Below are 23,443 nucleotides of genomic sequence, written 5' to 3'. Positions count from 1 at the left end.
ATCAGTCATTTTGTAAGTCTATGCTTTTCGTCTGCTTTTTCTTCTTCAAAGAGCCATATTCAAAAAACTATTAAGAAATGCATATACTTTTCCCTACTCTTATAAATGTATGCTAATGCGAACCTCACAATTGAAATATTAATTTTCGACAACTTAAACCAATAATATACGAAGGAATTAATAATTTAATTATAAAGTTCGCATTAGTTTACATTTATTAAAGTGGAGAAAAGTTTAACTTTTGTATTAAAAATGTGGCAACATATTCGATACGTAAATAGAACGCTTCGCTTTGATATATTTGTCGCTGTTCATAATTGTTATAATAAGTTTTTCTTCTTCTTTCCACGCTCTATTTTTTTTTTTCTTAAGCGAAGACGATAATTTTTATAGCGATATTGTAGTACTTTGTACAACTAAAAATTCTTTTCACAACACTTTAAAAATATTTACTTTATTTTCTTTATATATACAGAGAACAGTCGGCAAAGAATTCGATTAGGTTGAAAAACATTTCGCTAAAAAGGAACGAATTCCAAAAGAAAAAATAAACAACTTAAAGAATAAAAATGCTGATGCCAGCCAATTTTTTGAAAGTTAACTTAGAAATAACAAACCAAACGATGTTAAATAACAAACCAAACGATGTTAACAAAATGACGTAGAAAGCGCAACTAGATCAAAATTATACAAGCACAACTAGATCAAATTATAATACCTGAGTGCTTGACGTAACAGATATAGAAATAGAATTTGATACTATAAAAAATTATATAGAAATAGAAATTGATACCATAAAAAAATTTATTCGTTTTCGTGTTCTTTTCATGTATTTAGCATTTTAGTTTTTTTTTTTCTTAAGCGTTGTAGCTATATAATTTCAAACATCCTCAAGAGCTATAACACATCTACAGCAGAACTGGATATGAAGACAAAATTGCTGGACAGGAACACTTTAATTGTCCACTAATCTTCAGATTTCCTGCTATGTTTTAAAGAACTTTATTTGTGAAAACCTTCAGAGTGACGGACAGCTGGCCGCCTTAGGTGGCTAGTGATAAATAATGCTATATGATAAATAATGGCTGCCATATGCTATATCTAATGCCACTTACCAATGTCAGCAAGCCTGCTTAGTGTAACTAAGCTAATGTAAGGAAGAAGTGCTTCAGTGACGCCATCTCTGGCCAAAACTGTGAATTCAATGACACACACGTCACAGCCTATTACAGGGCGGACACATTCATATATCCACTTATTCATCCACAGATCATAATTTCAAGCTGAACCCGAGAACAATCAATCTCTAATTCAGTACCCCAGAGGTATGATTTGTTTTGTGAACATAGAAGACTTTGTGACCCGACAGAATTAACGTGCACCACTCACCATTTACTACACGGGGAGTTTTCGGTCGGCGGTGATAGAACTCACGACCTCTTGGACATGGACCCAACGCATTATTTACCAGGCTATACAGGCCCTACTTAAAATTCCAAATCTTACATATTTCTATTTCCTATTTGGGACCAAACCTTTTTGTGAAAAAAATTTCAAAAAAGTTCTTATAGATACTATAGATATTTCTTATGTATAAACCAGTTTACTTATAATGCAAAATGATATAAAATTGTAATTTTTGAATAAAATGTAATGAATGAATTGTAAGGCATACAATTTTTGCATCGTTAAAAAAAATGCAATTTAAAATGACGAAATGCAAAATTTAGGAAAATCATTCGAATTCCTGAGAATTTTTTTAAAAATGCATAAGTCGTATTGTTTGAAAAAGTCTTATGTTTAAAAATTAAGGGAATCTGTCGAACGCTTACATTACATTCATTAGGATATCTTAATTAAATGGTGCGTATAGACACTATACACCAAACCAATGAACGAACCATTTGTTGAACGCTTGTTTTCTTATGAATTTTTTTATTTTTTAATATTTTTTTCATTTACTGATTTGCAACTTTAATCCATCATAAAATCATAATAATTTATCTCAAAAGTAATAATTAGACATTTTCAAAAAATTTCATTTGTCAATAACCATTTTATGTTTAAAAAAACTTTAATAGTTTAAAAATTTCCCAACAGAAAGAGTTCACTCCAATTGAATTACAATTAATTTTTGGGGTTCTTAAGAATCCTTGATAATAGCAGAAAAATAAAATTAGTGAGAAATATACGTCATAGTGATAATAAAAAATATTTATTAAAACGGTGCGTTTGCACAACTTTGGCAGAAAATGGGTAAAAATTAATTGAATATAAGTGTAGACCACACGAAACTTTAGGGAAAAGTAAAAACAAAATTAAGAGGATTAAAAGTGATAAAAAAATTTAAAAGCGAATTAAGGCAAATAAGAAGGATTGCGCTAGAATTTGCAATGAACGGGTCCTTAGTACTTAAAACTTTAGAGGTATTTTTTAAGACAAATTTGGATTTTTGACGTCCAAAATATGGGGGTAGTAGTACACTGCTCCTAATAATTTCACAGGGGAACAATAAAAACTTAAGACTCATTAATACAGATTCACTTCTTAGCATAATTCGATAAATCACGATAATTTTTTTAAGCATATTGCACATTTTCGCACATAAATATAAAACGAATTTATCCGTAAATAATTGCATGTAAAGAATAATTTTAAGTATTTTTTATCATATTATTTAATAGCAGTTTAAAAACGTTCGAATAGCAAGGTATACTGATTTTCACATAATTTTGAAGTATTTAATTTTAAATGTTAGAATACAAAATTTAAGAAATTTCAACGAAGCATTTTTAAAGATTGGATTTTGCAGAAACTATTCAACCGATTTTATTCCATTTTTTTTCATTTGAAATTACTTTAAAATAAAGTAAATTTGTAAAATGATTTGCATACTTTAAAACTCAAAATTTATTAATTATTTTAAAATAAATTTAGAAAAAAAATGACTTTCATAAAAACATTTATAAAAGCTTGAAAAAGAATTCTCTTATTAATTTTAAGACAGAGTCACACAAAGAGACATAAGTATTTAAGAATCCAATTGAAAGATTATTTTCTGAAGTTAATAGGTAATATTTTTTTAGAAATATGCGCATTAAGATAACTCCCGAAATTTATCATAGTCTAAATGTTTTTGAACAAATCATTATTTCTAAATTTTTCTGCTTTAATGAATTTTGATTAAATTTCAGAAATTTCAGTTAAATAGTGGGAGCAATATAAAATACATTTTTTTATATATAAATACATAGCTTTCTTATTACTGTAAAGCCATTAATGTAAAATGCAGAAACATCCAGAGTTAGTTGTTACATCCCCGAAATTCCTCTTAATCTAAAGGTTTTGGAAAAATACAAGAGTTTTAAAAGAGGAAGTAGAAAAATTTATGTCTTTCTTTTCAGCGCTAATCAATTTATATTTTAGTTAACTAATCAATTATGCTTTCTTAGGCTCTTTCTGAGAACAGCTCCATCTAAATAAAGTTTTTTAAACTTCTAACACGGGATCTAATGAATAAAAATTGTGTAAGAAATCAGCTCAGATATGACTCATAATAACGTGAAAAATATGAACAAAGTGGTTTATTATTATTATTTTTTGGTTTATTATCATAATACTTCCGATATTATTCGATAAAAAAAGATACGAATTCTACTTTTTGTATGTATAAACATTACTAAATATTAAAAATTTATTTATTAATTCAGAATATATATTCAATTTTTTTTTATTTTCAAGTCATTAGTATAACAACGAATTTGTATAGTTATATGATGACCAGTGGACGTTAAATATGTCGTATCACAAAGTCCTTCCAGTTCCTATAACAAATTATGCCTCAAAGGTACTGGATTGGATATTGATCGTTCTGTTGTTCAGATCAAAATTACTGTATGTGAATGAATGAATTAATGAATGGATGTATGAATAGGTCCGCTCTATAAACGGGTGTGACGTATGGGTGTGGCAGAAATTGAATTCGTGGCCACAGATGACTCTTTCTCTCAATACTCGATCTAGGGGCTCCCTCGTCTTCTGGATTGGGTTCAAAATTACAAGACTAAGGAGTTCAACATTAGTAGTCGTAAGCTCATAAAATTTGGTCGGCTGTTCAACGACGGTTATAAATTAAAATGTAGTCATGTAGGAACGAAACGAAATTGAAATCGCTGCTATATGATAAATATATTTCTATTTATGAGGTCAAGCGGGTTTCCTTTATTAGTTTAAAGTATGTCGATCTTTTGAAGTTAGTTTATTATTAGTTTTAGTGTCGCTTGAATTTAATTCATAGTTGATTTTCAAATCCCATTAAATTAGTATTGTTTTAGATTAATTGCAAACCTATGCGTTATTAAAATAAATCATGTTTTGCTCTTAGTTGGTGTTTTCCATTTATGGTGCAAATATAGTTATTTAAATCATGTTATATATCATATAATAAATAGTAAATAAACTATTTTCTGTTAAATATTTCTTTTCTGCATTTCCAATATTAATTTAGAATTATCATTCAATAATTAAGTCTAAAATTAAGATTCCGTTATTCCTTATCAAATGGCCGGTATCAATTAAGAAAATATCAGACAAGCGCGCGTTAGAATCGATTTAAGTTTAATGTTGCTAAAATACAAAATTGATTTCTTTTTATGTAAAAAACTGTGAATATTAAATGTTGCAAAATCTTGGATAGCCGTGGTGGTTGAGGGGATAGAGCGCCCACCCTCATATGAAGTGGCTGGTTGAATTCTGCACCCGGCTTGCACCGACAGCAGTGCTAACGTAAAAATATCCTTAGTGGTAGAAGGATAATGGGTTCAAGGGATCTTGAAAGGCTTTCGTTTTTTTCCGCTCCATGTTCCGCAAATGCGGGTTAGTTTCATCGAGAAGTCTTCCACGAAGGCGAATTTCTCCCTATACATGATCCAGGAGTTTCCTTGTCTTCTGGATGGGGTTCAATATTACAAGGCTACGGAGTTGAATATTAGTAGTCGTAAACCCGAAATTGGGTCAACTTTTCAATGACGATTATAAAAAAATTACAAATTTTGTAGAATATGCATAAAAAAATAACCATAAAGAAGTATTGCTTCTGGGTTTTTTTAAAAGCATTTTTTTAAAATTTGTATTAAATAATTTGTTTTGATACTTTTACTTCATTCAAGTTATTTTGGTATTGAACTAAATTGGTAAAATATTTTTGAAACGAGTGTGATATACTAATAGCCAATTTTACGGTGCATTTCGTATATTGATTGGTAAATGAAATATTTTCTATCAAATGTCAATTTATTTAAAGTTATTGGAATTGATTTACAATAAACATATAGTTGATAAATTCCGCTTAAACAATATTAGTAACAATCATGTAAGCATTAAAAATTATTCAACCGGAAAAAATCCTTCAAAAACCATGTTTCAAATTTGTTTCCATAATTTTAGAAATTTTACAAAATCAAATTCAATGATATATTCTTTGTGGATAAACCAGCGAATTTCAAAACAAAATTTGTAATTTTAACAATATTTAAATTTTGAAAAAGGAAAATTTAAAAATCATACTTTATTTTAATTCTACAAGACGTAGTATTTTTTTCAAGTCACTCTTCAAATTCTTTAAACTATCTATGATATAAACACAGATTAAAAATTGCTATTGTATTTTTATATTTATTAAAAAAAAACTTTTGCGTGAATTTTATTTCGCAAAATGCAATTTGCTAACATATTTTAGCTAATAATAGCATAAAATTTATAAATACAACTTTCTTTTTCAGTTTACTGCCCGAATAGATTCAATATTATACATAAGAAAAGTTTACTATAAATCTATAAGTATTCATTTCTTGGCAGTTTTTTAGTGGGAAAGGTTTTAAAAAATAAAAAAAATATCTCTGCAAAAATAAATAAATAAAGGGTTAATAATTATTTGCATCTCCAGTAAAAAACTTAAAATTCTGTTGTTGTTTCTAATGCCACCTGACAATACCAGCAAGCCTGCTTGGTGAAACTAAGCGAATTTAAGGCAAAAGTGCGTTTCTTGTGCTTCAGTGGCGCCATCTATGGCCAAAAATACTAATTCAGTCGCGCGTACGTCGCAGTTCATTTACACGGCGGACACATTCATATATTCAATTATTCATTCACAGATCGTGATTTTAACCTGAAACTGAGAACGATCAATCTTTAATTCAGTACCCCAGAGATATGATTTGTTTTGTGAACATAGATGACTTTGTGACCCGACAGGTTTAACGTGCACCATTCACCATTTACTACACGTGGATTCTTCGGTCAGCGATGATCGAACTTATGATCACTTGGACATGGGTCCATCACCATAACAAGCAGGCTATCCTGGCAGTACTTAATATTCTATATCTTAAATACTTCCATTTCCCATTTGGAATCAAACCTTTATGTGAAGAAAATTTCAAAAAATTTCTTATGCATGTATAGATATTTCTTATGTATAAACCAGTTTACTTATAGTGCAAAATAACTTAACAAAATTTTAATTTTTGAATAAAAAATATTAATTCTCAAACCAAGTGTCCTTCTGTGTTTGCATTATATCAAAAAGGTAACACAGTTTTGTCAAAAACAGGAATAGAATAAAAGACCTCTGTAAACAGCATCACTTTACCGTGAGACAAGTTTCGGTTTGACATAATCCGTTTATCAATAAAAAATTAGATAGCTACATTAAAAAAGCAACAGATATTAGAAAATTTAAATTTTTGGACAAAACACGTAATGATTTCAAAATTGATAAGAATGAGAATTTTAATCTTACCTGTATTTTGTTGTACTACGTTATACAGCTCATATCACATCATAGCTCTTTCCTATAAGAAAAATTGTTGCTGTAGTAAAACCATAGTTAAAAAATAAGAGCAGTCTAAATAGTACAATTAAAAATTCAGGGTATGCTACTACTCCCTATGGGGGTTGGAAAAGATTGGGTTCCGTCTCCAGACATAACTCCCTCATGTTTCTCAAATTCCAATACTTTGAACAAGATATTATAACGAGCATACTATGAATTTAAATTATAACTTTACAAGCTCAATGAGTGACAATTTAATGGAAAAACCACATCGTTTTTCTGCTGCTTTTATAACCTTTTTGTAGATAATATTCTCCCATTTGGGTTTTCATACTCAAAATATCATATTTAGGTAATCGCTTTTATCAGTGTACCAAATTCATCGTGAAATCCATTACTGTTTGAAATTTATTTTGTCAGCTAGTTTTTTTCAGCCAGGATTAAGTTTCGACATTTTGATGTGATGTTAGTACCAGTTGCCTCTTCTCACATCACGTTACGTAAATCTATATCGTTTAAATAATTTTCAGACCATTTTTGCATGGTATTTAAAACTCAAATATTTTCAATATATTACGACATTCTGAAACGTACTAAAACATTTTAGCGGCTCTGAGAGAAACATTGAGACATTTTATCATGGTTAATAAAAATCAGAATTTGTTTAACAAAGTATAAATTAAACAAAAGTCTTTTTTTAATTCCAATTATATTTTTTCATTTTTTTTTATAAAGGTTTTCACATTTAGCGATCAGAGAACGCTGACAAAATCTAAAAATAACTTTCAATATTATTTAACAATGGTACTGCAACTAAAACTCTTAATAGTATTACCAATAAAAAAATTTATTATTTATTCACTGCAAACTAATTACGGAATATATAAGTTTAATCAGTTATTTTTTTTAAGTCAAATTCAAAGCAATAATGAATGGCAAAGACAGAGAACCAACTTGTCGAATGAAAAGTATATTAATTTAGAAGAGAAAACATTTTTAAATAAAAACTCTTCTTGGTAGAACAAGTCTTTATTCCTTATTTACAAGTAGATAACTACACATTTAATAAATTTTAAAATTACTTTTATTTAAATAAATATAGATAAAATTAAATGGGCATAAAATAATGAAATATATTTCTTGCCGAAGAAATATATTTAGTGCTAATTAAACATCAAATTATTTTATACACTGCATTGAGTACTTTATGAAAATTATATGATATGAATAATGAAAATTTATAATTTAAAAGTTACATTAGCTACTTTTAAGCTCAGAAGAAAATATTGTTTCTTTATTTAGCTACTTATTCCTTTGATGTACTCGCCACTCTCACCAGTTTTAACCAGTTTCTCACTAATATTTTCATTCCCGCAAGCTTGGCGAGAAAAAGTTTCATTTTATTTTATAACCATCGTTGAACAGCTGACCCAATTTTGGGTTTACGACAACTAATGTTCAACTCTGTAGCCCTGCAATTTCGAACCTAATCCAGAAGACAAGGGAAAATTTGTACTTTTCGACGGAACTAATCCACATTTACGTTACATGGAGAGGAAGACCACGAGAAACTTCTACTGTCAGCCTGGCGGCAAGGGGACTCTAACTCATGATCCATCAGCCCTGTGGCCGGTGCAAGCCGGATACGGAATTCGTATTGCCCAGCCGTGGCTGGGATTCGAACCTTACGTTTTATCGAACCTTACGTTATTCACCTTACGTTTTATCCCCAGAGCCATTGCGGCTCATCAATAAAGATTTTGAAGAAAAGGCAACCCCGGATAAACATCCTCAGTCTAAGGGGGGAAGTTAATAACTGGCACTTACCTTCGTCGCATAACGAACGCAAAATGTTTAAGTTTGTTAAAAATGTTTATTCCTCTGATAAAGTTACACTATTATTTTGAATAAATTGTTCTGAGAAAGTTTAACCTTTTATATTCTCTCCAGTGGTGATCGCGCTCATCGCAGCACGCTAAAAGCAACCTTCTTGGAAAAATAATTAGATTATACTACGTGAGTTATTGGATTGTATACTACGTGGCGACGATTCAAGTTTGTTTTTAAGATCATTCGTTTGGTTTTATTATGCAATTTGTTCCCCTTAGAAATTCTTTTTTCGTTGTTAGTATTAATTTTAATATAAATTTAATTCTAAAATGAAAATACGTGTCAAAATTGCGTTAGTGCGTTAATTCGTTTAATTTGTTTAAACTTGTTATTAAAGTTGAACATTACAAACGAAATTGAGCAGAATCTTACTGAATCTCTATTTGCAAGTATGCTTTTTAAACTACCACTAAACATGGAAGAATAATATCACACTTTGGTTCACAGACAACAAATTCGAACAAATTCGCAAACTTCCTTCTGCATTGCAGTTAGGGGACGACAAAAACCGTCACAAATGCAAACGCTTGCAGGCACAGAACGCCAATAAATAAAAAACGGACAACCCTGAATAATTTTTGATAATAATGTAATAATTGATTTTAATAGTTATGTAATAATTGATCTTCACATTCTAGAACTCAATCTTGATGATTCGAGGGGGTGACCTCAAACATGCTAATTAATAAGTGCAGACGATATTTTAAGTTACGAAATCGGACACAAATACGTACTTTCTCTGAAAAAACATACTTTTTTCCCGACGGAATTGAATTTCTGATCTCCGAAATATAGGAGGCCCATAGCTTCGACAGGAGAACACTCCAAGGTATGGACCAATTAATGTTAATTTTACTTGTTGCGGATTTCACTATACATACGGAAACGAATTTCATAATTGTATTCAAAGAAAATTTCAGTTAGCTTAAAAAGTTTTCGAGATATAGCGAAATACGCTAAAAGTAAAAGGACCATTAAGGGGTTCAAACTTTGGAGCGCTTCTCTGACCAAATTATTGGGACCATATGACAAAAATTGCGTCTATATTTTGGGGGTCAGAAATCTGAATCCGTCGTTAACAAGGTATGTTTATTCATTGAAAGTACGTTTTTTGTATCTGATTTCGTAACTAAAAATATCGTCTGCACTTACTAAATACCATTTTTGATGTCACCTCATCGAACCATGAAGATTGAGTGCTAGAACGTGAAAATCCGATCATTAGATCAAAAGTTATTCAGGGTGGTCCTTTTTTTGTGCACTGCACATCTTTAAATGAACATTTTTTGAAAACCTTACAGCTACAACGTTTGCCAGCAGAAATACCAACAAATCTTTCCGTTAGCTAAGCGCCACTCGAAAATTTAGCTCAACTAGCTGATAAAATAGCCAAATTTAGAACGGATCGCCTACTAAATGTTTGTGTGATAAATAAATCCACTAGTTCAAGTCTGAAAATCCACGAAAAGATTTTTCAACATCGAACCTGGTATATCAACACTTCGTATCGATGATAACGATAACAGGTAACACCTGGTATCGATGTAATAACACTTCGTCAGCAAATAACAGCAATTTGAAAGATTTTCTCGTGAGAGATCGCGCAATCGATCTCGAACAAGATATAATAATTTTCTTAGAGACAGATCCAGCTATAGGGAAAAGAAGGACCGTCTAAATTCAGTTTTTATCATTCGAAATTTTGTCAAAAAGCTAGGTTAAAAGCTAGGTTTCTCGTGTTCTTACAACAATAGCCAGAAGAACTAAAAACGGTTGTCGCTGGGACGGCGACAAGTGATCTAAATGCCGAATGATGTTCGTGTCGTTTAGTTGTATTTCATAAAAAGACGAATTAAAATTTTTTAGTGGATTCAGGTTTGGACGTGAGTAACTTGCCCGCCTCGAAAATGATTAGAAATTTGTAACCATTAGAATTTTTTAAAGCTAATAATTCAAAAATGTTGACCTACGGAAGTAAGTTATTGAACAGCATTAATCATTCTTCGTAATTCAGAATTACGAAAGGACTGCAAATAAAAAAAATTTAATTACTCCGTTGCCTATTCCAATTATTTTCAGAGCACTTAGGGCTGTTGATTGACCAAAAATGGCGTAAATTAATTGTCCCTTTTCTTTATTTGGCATAACTACCGAAATGGATACTTTTTAAATAAAATAAATTTCAGGTGACGCATATTTTTTATTTTATAACCGGCGTTGAACAGCCGACCCCAATTTTTTTTTGGCTTACGACTACTCATGTCCTTGTCATTTTGAACCCAATCCAGAAGACTAGGGAACTACTGGATGAAGTATTGGGAGAAATTTTGCCTTCGTGGCAGACTTATTTTGACGGAACTACCTCGTATTTGCGTTACAAGGAGAAGAAAACCACGAAAACCTGCCCTGGTAAGATGGATGGCAAGGGGACTCCATAATCCGTCTACCACTGAGGATATTTTACGTCAGCACTATGGTCGATCGTGCCGCGTGCGGAAATCGAATCAACCAGTTGTTGCGGGGATCTAACCTGGGTCACCTCGTTGAAAGGCGAGTGCTCTATTCCCTAAGCCACCATGGCTCAGGAGGCACATATTAAATTTTCTGGGAATGAGTAAATTAACCTCAAAAATAAAGCAGGCGTATACTGCACATTACATCAATGCAACTGGTCCGCCTACACAGAGTAAACCTAGACGATTAAGTCCAAAAAATATAGGATGTTGTAAAACAAGAATTTCAGTTTATGCTAGAGCAGGGTATTCGCCAGCCCTCGGTGTCTCTATAGTCGTCTCTACTACTTAAAGCTTAGGAAATATTCAACCAGTTGGGGACTAAAGGAAATTAAACACAGCAACAACAAGATTCCCCAACAATAAGATTTCACCCACGCGTTTCATAACAAATATTTTTTTCAAAGATTGATATTGTCCGTGCTTATTTTCATATTCCAGTACACTCCAGACGACAAACAAAAAGTTGAGAACACTTTTTGGTTTTTCGAGTTTTGGTCGCAAACTTTTCAGAGGTTCATTAATAAATGCAAAATTTATTAAATTCTGCGTTTTTTGGAGATTTGCCTTATCGCTACGTTAACCTCGGTGAAATCTTTATTTTTTTAGTGAATCAGAGGAACAGCCAGGGTACGTAGCCAAATCTCTCAACAAAAAATAAGCACCTTTTAAGTAGGGGAGAGTGGGGTCAATTGTAACAGGGTACGATTGTAACAGAGCAAAAATTTCGAGTATCGGGTTCTAGACTTGGTTCCTAGGTGGCGCACAAGGTGTATTTAATAAATATACATGTACACCCCTGCTGGCAACCATTTTTATGTACTTTTGAAAGAGTTACATCACAAAAGATATTTTCACGCTACGCAAGTACTTTTTTTGGTATTAGAATATTATATTGTAACAAAGTAATTTTGCTTAAACAAATAAAAATTATTAACCGAATATGTAAGTGGACACCTTAATTAACATTTCAATAAAAAAAGATTAGTTTTGTTAATTAACTAGCAATGTTTTTAACAAATGAAGCTGAAATGGCATCTTGGGGACGATTGTAACAATAGGTTAAGGGACGATTGTAACAGCTGAAAATAAATAATCTTATGTTAACAAACCATTACTTAACTCTTTAAGAACCACCAATAGTTTCCTATATCATTTATATTATGCTGCGTGTGCATTATTTTATGTGTCACCTTTCACGGAATAAATTAAAATTTTTAACCCTTTAAAGTTAAAAGTTTGACCCTTTAGGTCTCTGCTCATTATTATTTTTACTCCTAAAATATCACTACTATTTTGATCAAGAAAAAAATATATCACAACTATGATAATATGTATAATTAACTATGTTTCAGTTGAATTTGTGAACTGTTACAATTGACCCCGCAAGTGGGGACAATTGTAACAAGTGCACGACTGTCAAAAATTGTTAATAACTAATATAATAACATTTAAAATAAGGTATTTATTTTTTTTCTAGTAGAGGATAGTCTACTTTACTCGTCTGTCAATTAATACTAATAATATATTGGATTTTTGTTAGTTAAAAATAGTTAAGTAAAAAATGTTACAATTGACCCCACTCTCCCCTACTTATCAAGCACTCAAAAAATATTTTTAAGCACTCTATACTTTAAGAAAATGCAAAATAATTTTCAAAGACTTTACATGATGAAGATAAAATAACTAGTTTCTGACTCTTTTTCTTGATTATATTAGACACCATAAACAGATAAATAGATTTCGGTTCGATATCAGAAGGTGGAAAATGATGTCTGAAATGGTGAATATTTTGCAAAATGTTGCAGAAGAGTGCAATAATCTTACCGAACCCAGCTCAGTAGACGCACATGCGGATTCGCAAGTATTACATCAAACGTGTAAAATGATTGGCGCTTTCATACGCTATGGACCGACGGTACGTCACAAGAGATTGTGGCTGAATGATTTGCGAGAATGTTGAATAGAACAAAGTGAAAAACACGGCTTTGCATAATACGCTGCAAAATCGACATGGTAAAGAAAAAATCTCATTTTCGAAAGGAAAAATGAAGCACTTTTTAAAAATATCCAATGAAAAAAGCACCTTTAAGGGCTTTTAAAAAACGAAAATAAGTACCTTTAACCACTTTTTTAAAAACGCTACGCACCTTGACAGCACAAAACGCATGTTCGAGCCATATTTCAAAAATTAAACGAATATGGTTTAACAGTGAACGTATCAAAATGTCCGTTTGGAGTGTCAGAAATTTCGATTTTTGGATAATTAATAACTAACGATAGCAACAAACCTCAACCTGATAAAATATACACTATTTTAAGTTACCCGATTCTCTGATCTCTGATTTCTTAAGTTACCCGATTCTCTGTTACCCGAGTCTCTGATTTCTTAATTTTTTGTGTTCTACCTGAACTTATTTAAATGATTTTTTGGAAGGCTCAAAGAGCGGAATGATAATCGTGTGATTAACTGATCAGAACAGGCCATGAGCGAATTTCAAAATTGCAAAACCCTTTCAGCAAACGCTACGCAGCTTGCGCATCCTAACCTCGATGCAAATTTAGAATTGTCGCGTGTATGCCTCGGATTTTGCAACGGAAAAATCTTTATTTCAAACAGAAAATTTACTTCTTCAACTGTTAGCATTTTTTGCACTAACTATACGAAACTGAAAAAAACGCTATAGCGCTTACGATAGGGAGTTGTAATCAAGCAATTCAGTTAAGTGCTCGAAATTTTGTTTTGTTCACAGAAAACAAACCACTCACCTATGCATTTAAGCAAAAGTGAGATAAATGTTCACCCTCGGCAAGCTCGTCAATTAGATTTTTTATCTCGGTTTACAACTGATATAGGATACCCAAATGGTTCTGATAATATAACAGCAGATGCGTTATCAAAAATAGCTTCTATAAACAATACCAAATCCTATAGATTATAGCAAAATCGCAGAAGCTCAGGAAAATGATAAACAATTTAATCGTTTAATCAATATTTCCCAAGATTTAGATTTTAAAAATGTAAATATGGCTTATACGAACGCTTTTTTTTATACTGCGACATTTCTACTAAAAATGTTAGACCTTTTATTCCAAGACAATTGCGTACACAAATATTTGATAGCATTCATTACTTATCACACTCCAGTACGAAAGCAATTAATAAACTGATTGTTAATGGATTTATTTAGCCTAACTTAAATAGAGATTGCAATATGCGGTCTAGTTACTGCATGCCATGTCAAAAATCATAAGGCATACTAAATCCCCTATTTTTTTTCTTTTCCAATAAAGTTCAACCGCCTTGACCTTATTCATCTTGATATCGTTGGCCCATTGCCACCATCCAAAGGATTTTCATACTGCTTAACGATGATCGACAGACTTACTAGATGGGTGGTAGCTGTTCCGATTACAGAAGAGGCGGTAGCTGAGGCTTTATTTAAAAGCTGTATTTCTCGCTTTGGTAGGTAGGTACTTTATTTACCTCTTACTAGAGCTACACAATGAGCTATTGGCGACGGTCTGGAAAACTTCTCTGAGGGTGATCCGAAGACATACCATCACAAATTTGATGGCTCTCCTGCTTGGCAGCCCGACGACCTGCTCTCGAACTAGAGCACTTAACGGTAGAACAGTTTAACGAGGACCGATACCGCACAGTCTCGGTCCCTACGCAGGCTGGTCAAACGGGTCACCCACCCGCTTACTGAACGCAGCGAGTGATGCTTGAGTTCGATGTTCTACTGGGAAACGTATCTTTATGATCAGTCCACTGCGGGACTGCCCGGTTTAGGTCACCTTCAGTGATAACGATCGACCAGGGTCACCAGTTCGAGAGTAGACTCTTCAAAACTCTAGCACATCTCCTGGGCATCATCTGGGATCCTCACCTTACCATCCTCAAAGTAATGGAATGATAGAACAATGGCACCGACCCTTGAGAGCTGCCCTCAACGCCTACAATGCAGACTGTGGGGAGAGTAGAAATCGACAATGCCAACCTATATTTATCAAAAGGTACCTCAAGATTGGATCTATTGAATTGATGTTTGATAATCGCAATGTTAGTTAAGCCATACTACTCCGCCACCAGACTTTTATCAGGGATACAATTCGATGAATGGATACTACTAGGACTGTATTAAGTTTCCCGGATTTTGAGCATTTGTGGTGAGAGTTGTATTCAGTTCATGGTAGTGTATGTGGTCTCTCCTGTGTTGCTATTAACAGTCTAGAGCAGGGGTTTCCAACTTGCATGAGACCGGGGGAAACAATTAAAAACAAAAATCAAATGGTGGGCAGCAACTTTATCAAAATTTTATGCAGGACTCTTTTACGTTTGAAGGAACATTAAATATTACTGTCAGATTTTTACCAAGTTGCACAAAACAAAAGTATTGAATTACAAATTAAAATAAGAAGTAGATTTTTAAAAATATTTAATTGTTATTAATAATATTTTAAAAAATATTAAATAAATCATAAAAATTCGGGTTACACTAACTTTAATGTGCACCTATGTATTAAACAATTTATGTGCAACAGATATCTAATTGCTAAGATATAAAACTTTAAAAAGGTTAGTATTAAAACTTACATAGTAGCACACAAAATGTTCAATGAGAAAATTGAGGTTTGTCTGCTGCAACCACCAGAGAATAGATATTTACATTTAAAATTTACAAATGTGTGTGTAAATATTTTCGTCCTAAATCAGTGGTTTCAAAAAGTTAAATCGGAGAATTTCTTCACGAAAATTTCTGATACACGCATGCTAAATTATATTCACAAAATACGAAAAAATAAATAAATAAGTAAATAAAAAAGAGCAACATACACAATTATTTTTGTATTTGAATAAATATTTTCTTGGATGCAAAACCTGAGAAATAAATTTTTTTTGCTCCATTGGTATGTTAAATTTCACAGAAACAAAGAAATTAGGTTCTTATTAACGAGAAAAGTATTTTAAACCCATATAGATTTCTTACGAAAATTGTCCGTAAAAAATGACAACTAATATATTTTAGTTTGAGGGCCACAAAAAAAGGCTTTGTGGGCCTGATGCGGCCCCCGGGCCGCCTGTTGGAAACCCCTGGTCTAGAGTGCGCAGGATCACGTTGTGTGATCCTGTCTTTTTATTTTATCACCCTCCCTCTGATTTTATATAAATTTTTAAAGTCACATCACTTTTCCATTATTAATGGTGTTCTATTCCCCATAGCAATTTATAAACTATCTTCATGATGAAAAACGCGGTTAAGTGCTTATGATCAAGCCAGATCATCATTTCTTTAATAATTAAAATTTTTTAATTCTTTTAACTTGTTCGGTGATAATTTCATTTTATTGCTGTCATATATCAATATCAAAGTCAGTGTTTACATTCTTATTAGTTTTTTATTTTAATTCCACTTAGGTTCTTGCAATGCTTTTTTACATTATCTTACACACGTTAGGGCTTTATATTTTTATTTTGGGTTCAATTTTTGCTTGCCATTAAATTGTTTTTATCATGTATCTGTGTTTTACTATCTTACAACTAATATTTCTTAACTATCCACATACATTTGTACAATGTTCTGTTACATATTTATACATAGCTTAGGGTCATCACTTAACTAGATTTGCTGGATTACTGGTTGAAAATTATTTTGCTACAATATTATCAACGGGACAGTCCCAGGCTATATCATCTGCTGCTGTTACCAAAAATACTTTTAACAATTTAATCTTTCCTTAAGTTTACAACTTTTTCGTCATAGCGATGTCCTATACTCAATTAATTTTTATTTACTATCCCTGACCAAGTGTCAATTTGTCAATAGCAATTATTAATTTTACCAATTTTAATCATGTCTTAAACATGTTTTGTATTTACCAATGTTTCTATATTGCGTTCTCTTTTCTAACTGTGCTTAACACAACTCAACATAAATTTTCTGAGTTTTATATCCCTCACTAGTAGGGGATCAACTAATTTAGCCTGTTTTCTATTCTTAACCTTTCATAGTCTAATACCATCTTTTTTATAGATAAAATTTTGTTCACATGCCACCACTGGTAGCACCGTTACATATTCGGCTTTTGTCCCGTTTGGTCTATTTTAAACTAATTTCGCTTCGACCACCGGCCCCACTCTTTATCTTTTGAGTTTTCATAGTATTTTATTGTTTTAGTAGTCTGTTTAATTTTTAGCTTAGTATCACATATCAAAATTTAAAAAAACTTCATACTCGCTCCGACCATCGGACCATTATTTAAATTTGCTTTCTTTTAGGTTCCTATAATATCTGACGCTTATCTAACTAATTATGATACCAATCAACCAAATTAACGTTTTTTATACTCGCTCCGACCTCCAGACTCAATTTCTATTTTCTTGTTTTTTACAGTTTTAACAAATATTGGCTGCCTGTACTCAATATATTTTGTTCCTAATCAACATAACCAATACTTTCCCCACTCGCTCCGACGGCCGGACCCATTTTCTAACAGTTAGTACTAACCATTTAAAATTTATTTGAATAAGAACAGCATTCAGAAAGGATGTTGCATGTGAAACAGGAGAAGTTTATCAAAGAAATGTTTTTAAAAAAAAGCTTTCTGGATATATATTTATTCTACAATTATTAAGTTTTGCATTTTTAATATCCATTGCGAAAGATTCTTGTAAGTAACTATTTTTTGATGTATGATAAAATATCAACGAGAAATGTTGCCATAGCTGTATGGCAAAGGTGTACTATGCCTATGCCTATGGAAGAATAGTGCCTATGGAAAAATATTTCGTCATAAGCTGTAGCACATCTTAGTTTTATGGCAGAAATTTGCCATATAAAAAATTTGCCATAGGATATTCCTATGGGGTTTTGCCTACGGTAAAATTTTGCCACACACTTTTCCCATATACGTATGGCAAAATTTTGCCATACATGTATGGCAAAAGTGTATGGCAAAATTTTGCCATAGGCAAAACCCCATAGGAAAATCCTATGGCATTTCTTATGGCAAACCTATGGCAAATTTTCCTAAGGGCAAAGTGTCATATTTTTTTAAAAAAAACTAAAAGCTATTTTGGCTCTAATTTTTATTCTGGTGGAAGTTATTTTTTTAAAGCAATTTTATACAACGGGCTAACGTTTTAGGGCATAACTCAAACTTGTGGTGCAGTGGACAAAAATTCTGTAAGATTTTTTTAGGCATACAATTTTTCGGCGCATGGCCCAAATTAAAATTTTGGAGAAACGGTTTGATGGGTTAAAGATATCTTATACTAAGCTTAACATTTTGAGGAGTAATTCATTCGTGATTTCTGGGTCAGAAATGAGCTAAAACTAATTTTGGATATAAAACTTTTTAGCGGTCAGGCAAACGGTATTTTTTAATGGGATAACGTGCTTTTACGATTTACTATAAAATGGACTGACCTTTAGCGGCAAAATCCAAACTTGTGGTTCCTAGGTCAAAAATTAGCTTAGCCCCTTCCCTCTCTTTCCCGTCAAAATCAAGGGATCAGCTTTCGTCTCCCACTTCTCGTGCCCGTGATACTTACGGGTTATACTATACTTATTTATTTTTTGTAGTTTTTCAGGCAGAAGGGATCAAAAAAAAGATAAGCAAAAATAAATAAAGTTTTTAGTATTTTTTGCATCGCCAGTAAAAACACATAAAATTCTGTTGTTGTTGTTTCTAATGCTACTGGCTAATACCAACAGGTGAAACTAAGCGAGGTGGTTCTAGGCGTGGTGAAACTAAGCGAATTTTAGGCAGAGGTGCGTTTCTTGTGCTTCAGTGGCGCCATTTATGGCCAAACATACGCACATACACACATCACACCCCAATTACAGAGTGGACGCATTTATTCATCCACAGGTCGTAGATTTGACCTGAACCAGAGAACGATCAATCTCCAATTCAGCACTTCCAGAGGTATGATTTGTTTTGGGAACATAGAAGACTTTGTGACCCGACAGATTTACCGTGCATTAGTCACCATTTACTACACGGGGAGTCTTCTGCTTGCGGTGCTCGAACTCATGACCACTTGGACATTTGACCTAACAACCAGGATATCCTGGCCCTACTTCTAAATGTTAAATATTTTCAATTCCTACTTAGAATCAAACTTTCACGTGAAAGAATTTCAAAAAAGTTCTTATGTATGTATACGTATTAACCAGTTTCCTTACAGCGCAAAATGACAAAACAAAATTTTAATTTTTGAATGAAAAATATTAATTCTCAAACCAAATTTTCTTCTGTGTTTGCAATATATCACAAATGTAACACAGTTTAGTCAAAAACAGGAATAGATAGAATTAAATAGGATTAGATAGATAAAATTAAATGGGCATAAAATAATGAAATATATTTATTGCTGAAGAAGTATATTTAATGCTAATTAAACATCAAATTATTTTATACACTGCATTGAGTACTTTATCAAAATTATGTATGATGCGAATAATGAAAATTTATAATCTAAAAGTTACATTAGCTACTTTTAAGCTCAGAAGAAAATATTGTTTATTAATTTATTTACTTATTCCTTTGATGTACTCGCCAAGTTTTAACCAGTTTCTCATCAATATTTTTACTTCCGCAAGGTTGGCGAGAAAAAGTTTTATTTTATTTTACAACCGTCGTTGAACAGCCGACCCAATTTTGGGTTTACGACAACTAATGTTCAACTCCGTAGCCCTGTAATTTCGAACCTACTCCAGAAGACAAAGGAGCTCCTGGATCAAGTAGTGGGAGAAATTTGCACTTTTCGACGGAACTAATCCACATTTACGTTTCATGGAGAGGAAGACCACGAGAACCTTCTACTGTTAGCCTGACGACAAGGGGACTCTAACTCATGATCGATCAGCCCCGTGGTCGGTGCAAGCCGGATGCAGAGTTCGTATTACCCAGCCCTGGCTGTGATTCTAACGCGGTTCACCTCATTGGAAGGCGAACACTCTGAACCATCGCGGCGCATGAGTAAAGGTTTTGAAGAAAAGGTAACCCTGTGATAAACATCCTCAGTCTAAGGCTGATTACAGAAGAGACGGTAGCTGAGGTTTTCTTTAAAACCTGTATTGCTCGCTTTGGTAGGTAGGTACTTTATTTACCTCTCACTAGAGCTTCACAACGAGCTATTGGCGACGGTCTGGAAAACTTCTCTGAGGGTGATCCGAAGACATTCCATCACAAATTTGGTGGCTCTCCTGCTTTGGCAGCCCGACGACCTGCTCTCGAACTAGAGCACTTAAGGGTAGAACAGTTTAACGAGGACCGATACCGCACACCCTCGGTCCCTACGCAGGCAGGTCAAATGGGTCACCCACCCGCTTACTGAACGCAGTGAGTGATGCTTGAGTTCGGTGTTGTACTGGTATCTTTACGATCTGCGGGACTGCCCGGTTTAGGTGACCTTCAATGATAACGATCGACCAGGGTCACCAGTTCGAGAGTAGACTCTTCAAAACTCTAGTATATCTCGTGGACATGAAAAGAGTTGATCCATCCTCAAAGAAATGGAATGATAAAACAATGGCACCGACCCTCGACAGCTGCTCTCAACGCCTACAATGCAGACTGTGGGGAGAGTAGAAATCGACAATGCCAACCCATATTAATCAAAAGGTATCTCAAGATTGGATCTATTGAATTGATGTTTGATAATCGTAATAATAGTTAAGCCATTCTACTCCGCCACCAGACTTTTATCAGGGATACAATTCGATGAATGGATACTACTAGGACTGTATTAAGTTTCCCGGATTTTGAGCATTTGTGGTGAGAGTTGTATTCAGTTCATGGTAGTGTATGTGGTCTCTCCTGTGTTGCTATTAACAGTCTAGAGCAGGGGTTTCCAACTTGCATGAGACCGGGGGAAACAATTAAAAACAAAAATCAAATGGTGGGCAGCAACTTTATCAAAATTTTATGCAGGACTCTTTTATGTTTGAAGGAAGATTAAATATTACTGTCAGATTTTTACCAAGTTGTACAAAACAAAATTATTGAATTACAAATTAAAATAAGAAGTAGATTTTTAAAAATATTTAATTGTTATTAATAATATTTTTTAAAATATTAAATAAATAATAAAAATTCGGACTACAATAACTTTAATGTGCACCTATGTATTAAACAATTTATGTGCAACAGATATCTAATTGTTAAGATATAAAACTTTAAAAAGGTTAGTATTAAAACTTACATAGTAGCACACAAAATATTCAATGAGAAAATTGAGGTTTGTCTGCTGCAACCACCAGAGAATAGATATTTACATTTAAAATTTACAAATGTGTGTGTAAATATTTTCGTCCTAAATGAGTGGTTTCAAAAAGTTAAATCGGAGAATTTCTTCAAGAAAATTTCTGATACACGCATGCTAAATTATATTCACAAAATACAAAAAAAAAAAGAAATTAAATAAAAAAGAGCAACATACACAATTATTGAATAAATATTTATATTGCATTTGAATAAATATTTTCTTGGATGCAAAACCTGAGAAATAAATTTTTTTTGCACCGTTGGTATGTTAAATTTCACAGAAACGAAGAAATAAGTTTTTTATTAACAAGATAAGTATTTTAAACCCACATAGATTTCTTACGAAAATTGTCCGTAAAAAATGACAACTAATATATTTTAGTTCGAGGGCCACGAAAAAAGGCCCCGCAAGCCGGATGCGGCCCAGTTGGAAACCCCTGGTCTAGAGTGTGTAGGATCACGTTGTGTGTGTAAATGAAACTGAGAAGCAACAGCGCGAGGAGGACGATGACTCAGTCATAAATAGAAAGTAAACTTTTTAATGCGTACCATACATAAAGGTATGCTTCTTCATAGCACGTCAGCAGGTCACAAATATGGGAAATGCAGAAATCGACAATGTCAGCTTTCATCTATCAAAAGTACCTCAAGATTCCATCGAGTTAATATGTCTAACAGTGAATTGATGCTTAATAAACGTAGTTATAGTTATGCCACAAGACCATTGGTCAGCCTTCTTACCGGCTATTCTCTTGGGCTTTCGAGCTGTATATATGGAAGATTTACCTCCTTTTCAAATCAGACGATATGATCGTTCAAAAAAAGTACGTTTTTGTGTCTGATCTCGTAACTTAAAATGGATGAATTATTGTTTGAACAAATTAGCATGTTTGAAATGACCCCCTTGAATCATTCATATTGAGACCAAGAGAGTGAAGATCCAATCATCAGATCAAAAATTATTCAGAGTGGTCCATTTATTATTTTTTTGTACACTGTAAATCCGAATTCTTGTTAATAGCTGCAGTAGTTATCCATTTGTGTTGTAGTTTAAAAAAAAAATATTGAAAAATTTTAATTTTTGGTCAAAACACGTAAAGGTATCAAAATAAATAAAACATGAAAATTATATTCTTACCTATATTTTGTTGCTCTACGTTATTCAGCTCAATCGACATCATAACTCTTTCCTATAACAAAAATAGGTGCTATAGTAGAACCATACTTCAAAAAGAGCAGTCTATATCGCACACTAAAAAATGCATGGTGTGTCACAATTCCATTTATAATTTAAAAGTTGCATTCTTATGTGCTTTTATAATCTTAAACAAAAAAATATTTAGTTTCTTAATTTATTCCTTTGCAGTGCTCGCCACTCTCATCAGTATTTTTACTCCCGCCAGCTTGGCGAGTAAAGGTTTTTTTTTAATTAATTTTATTTTATAACCATCGTTGAACAGCCCACCCAATTTTATGGGTTTACGACAACTAATGTTCAACTCCGTAGCCTTGTCATTTTGAACCAAATTCAGAAGACAAGGAAACTCCTGGATCAAGTATAGGAAGAAATTTGCTTTCGCGGAGGACTTTCTGATGGAACTAATCAGCATTTACGTTACATGGAGAAGGAAACCACGAGAACCTCCCACGGTTAGTCTGACGGCAAGGGGACTCTAACCCGATCTGTCAGCACTGTGGTCGGTACAATACAAACCGGATAAGTAATTCGTATCGACTGGGATTCGAACCCGGTTCGCCGAATTGGAAGGCGAACGCTCTATTCCCTGAATCATCGCGGCGACTCAGGGAATAACTTTTGAGGGAAAGGCAACTCTGTGTTAAACATCCTCCGTCAGGTGAAGAACTAGCACTCATAGTTTGACTATAGAAAGAACTCCCCTCGGCACGAAGTTTACAGCAGTCTGCTACT

At 32.9% G+C, this 23,443-nt stretch overlaps 1 long non-coding RNA gene across 2 annotated transcripts in view; it reads right to left on the bottom strand.

Annotated features, from left to right (window-relative positions):
* The window catches only part of LOC110282414 (uncharacterized), a 113,519-nt gene that overhangs the window by 55,175 nt on the left and 34,901 nt on the right, over window positions 1-23,443 (bottom strand). For both annotated transcript variants that reach the window (XR_015431038.1, XR_015431037.1), the window contains exons 4-5: window positions 22,652-22,703; window positions 6,800-6,851 (exon numbers count right to left, since the gene is read on the bottom strand). This is a non-coding gene — a long non-coding RNA (uncharacterized LOC110282414). The remainder of the gene's footprint in view (window positions 1-6,799; window positions 6,852-22,651; window positions 22,704-23,443) is intronic.

Source organism: Parasteatoda tepidariorum, unplaced genomic scaffold, assembly GCF_982258835.1.
Source record: "Parasteatoda tepidariorum strain Cologne lab strain unplaced genomic scaffold, Ptep-v5.0 scaffold_12, whole genome shotgun sequence".
Taxonomy (NCBI): Eukaryota; Metazoa; Arthropoda; class Arachnida; order Araneae; family Theridiidae; genus Parasteatoda; species Parasteatoda tepidariorum.
The sequence above is the reverse complement of the archived record's forward strand: the minus strand, read 5'-3'. Positions and strand labels throughout refer to the sequence as shown.